Source organism: Penaeus japonicus, unplaced genomic scaffold (genome assembly GCF_977035675.1).
Source record: "Penaeus japonicus unplaced genomic scaffold, GWHDUDI00000001_assembly GWHDUDI00000032, whole genome shotgun sequence".
Lineage (NCBI taxonomy): Eukaryota > Metazoa > Arthropoda > Malacostraca > Decapoda > Penaeidae > Penaeus > Penaeus japonicus.
In genome coordinates this window covers 15,673,475-15,675,974 of record NW_028234434.1, presented here as the reverse complement: position 1 = coordinate 15,675,974, position 2,500 = coordinate 15,673,475, and positions in this window count along the sequence as shown.

Genomic DNA, 2,500 nt, shown 5'->3' with positions numbered 1-2,500 from the left:
GATAAAAGGAGAGAGAGAGAGAGAGAGAGAGAGAGAGAGAGACAGAGACAGAGACAGAGACAGAGAAAGAGAGTGAAAGAAAGATAAAACAAACAGACAAACACAGTCAGAGCAAGGTAGAAAACCAGCCAGACAGAGGGAAGGTAGGTAGAAACAAAGATAGGTAGGGAGACAGGTCGACCCATGTTCTCCGCGGGTCCTCGTGTTCTGGCCATATATATCAGTGTTCAAGGACTTTACGGTTTATTCAACATTGCCCCAACTCCGATCAGCAAATGTTGGGTTGAGAAAGCGAAGGTGTGTGTATGTGGGGGGGAGGGGGAAGGGAAGGGAAGGGGAAGGGGGAGGAGGAGAGGGGAGGGGGAAGGGTTAGAGTTGCAAATTGGTTATGGGAATGAGAGAGAAAGAAGGGGCAAGGGAGGGAGGGGAGACAGAGAGGGAGAGGGAGAGGGGGAAGGAGGGAAGGAGTGAAGAGAGAAAGAGTGAGAGGGAGAGAGAGAGAGAGAGAGAGAGAGAGAGAGAGAGAGAGAGAGAGAGAGAGAGAGAGAGAGAGAGAGAGAGAGAGAGAGAGAGAGAGAGAGGAAGGGGAAAGTTTACTGATCTAATCTCATGAAATTAAACTATTAATAAGTTATTTTGTTTGATCGCAGACTGAACTGTACGCATAGAAAAAAAAATCAGAGACCAAATATGAAAAAAAAACGAATAAAGATATTAGATCTAACAAAATTAACCAAACCAATAAACGACCCCCCTCCTTCCTTCGCCCTCCCCCCCTCCATCCCTCCACCCCACCACCCCTCCACCCCTCCACCCCTCCACCCCTCCTGCGAGGAAAACCCCATCCAGACAAAGGCTCCACAAAGAGCCACCTCAGAGGCTACCGGGAACTGACAGTGATGTGAGGTTGCAAACAATGTGACTGACATGTGGGTGACTGTACGTAAGTCTCGCCACTGCTGTCACTGCCATCACTACCATCACTCAACCCCCCTACCCCCCTACCCTAACCCCACTCCCTTTCCGACACGTCCCTCGAAATGTTGCCAGATGCGAGAGCCACTGTTGCCACGTATTCTTGAAACGGCAACATGGGAACGCCCCTTGCAAGCGTGAATACGGAAGTGATTGGAGAGACGAATTTGCAACGACGGTCGCGTTAGAGTAAGCGATTCAAAAAATAAATGAGAGGGAAACAGATCAATTTTTATAATGGGCGTGAGGGATGTTTCGAGAATGCTGATAAGGTTCAAAGAAGGTTCTGAGGTTCAAAGGTGTGTGTGTGTGCGTATATCGATCGTCAATATATATAAGAAACGACACTTATTTCTTCTTTCTTTTCACAAATCTAAAAGTATATACAGGAGCCACACCTATATGTGAAATATATGTGACTATAATATTAGCAAAATAAAACTCTAGAAATATAGATGTTCTAACTCATAATCGAGTAACGGGCGGAAAGAAATAAAGAAAGAGGAAGTGGAAGATAGAGAAAAAGAGAGAGAGAGAGAGAGAGAGAGAGAGAGAGAGAGAGAGAGAGAGAGAGAGAGAGAGAGAGAGAGAGAGAGAGAGAGAGAGAGAGAGAGAGAAAGAGAGAGAGAGAGAGAAACAAAAAGAGAGAGAGAGAGAGAAAGAGGGAGAAAGAAAGAGAGAGAAAGAAAGAGAGAGAAAGAAAGAGAGAGAAAGAAAGAGAGAGAGAGAGAGAGAGAGAGAAAGAGAGAGAGAGAGAGAGACAGAGAAAGAGAATTAGACCCTCATTATTCCTTCTAATGACAAGACACAGTGGGTTTATCGGTGATTTACACGTAGTTGCTAAAGCGAGCCGCAGGTACACATGAGGGGGATGGGTATGGATGGGGACGGGGGGAGGGGTGATTTGTGGAGGATGGGAGAGGGAGGGAATGGAAGGGGGGTGGGGGGCGATTGTGGGGGGATGGGAGAGGGAAGGAATGGGGATGGGCAAGGGGGAGGGGGGGGGGTGTTACGATGGGCTATGGGGAAGTAGAACAACTGGAGTTTGAAGTAGTTGCAGTGGGTACACTAGAGAGAATATTATGACTGTGATATTGGGTTGAACTTCCCTCGTACTGGGTGTAAAAATAAACGTGTGTGGCTGTATAGCCTGTCTATTTATTTATCTGTCTGTCTATCTATTTCTCTATTTCTCTCTGTACCTATCCATCTGTCTATCTATTTTTCTATTTCTCTCTCTATCTATCTATCTCTCTATCTATTTATATTTCTATTTATCTATCTATATGTTTATATATATATGTATATATATATATATATATATATATATATATATATATATATATATATATATATATACATTTATACATATATATACATATATATACATGTGTGTGTGTTTGTGTGTGTGTGTGTGTGTGTGTGTGTGTCTGTGTGTGTGTTATATATGTGAGTATGGGTGTTTGTGTTTGTGTTTCCATATGCGTGAGAGATAAGAAAAAACAAAGGACTTTCTTTTTTTTTC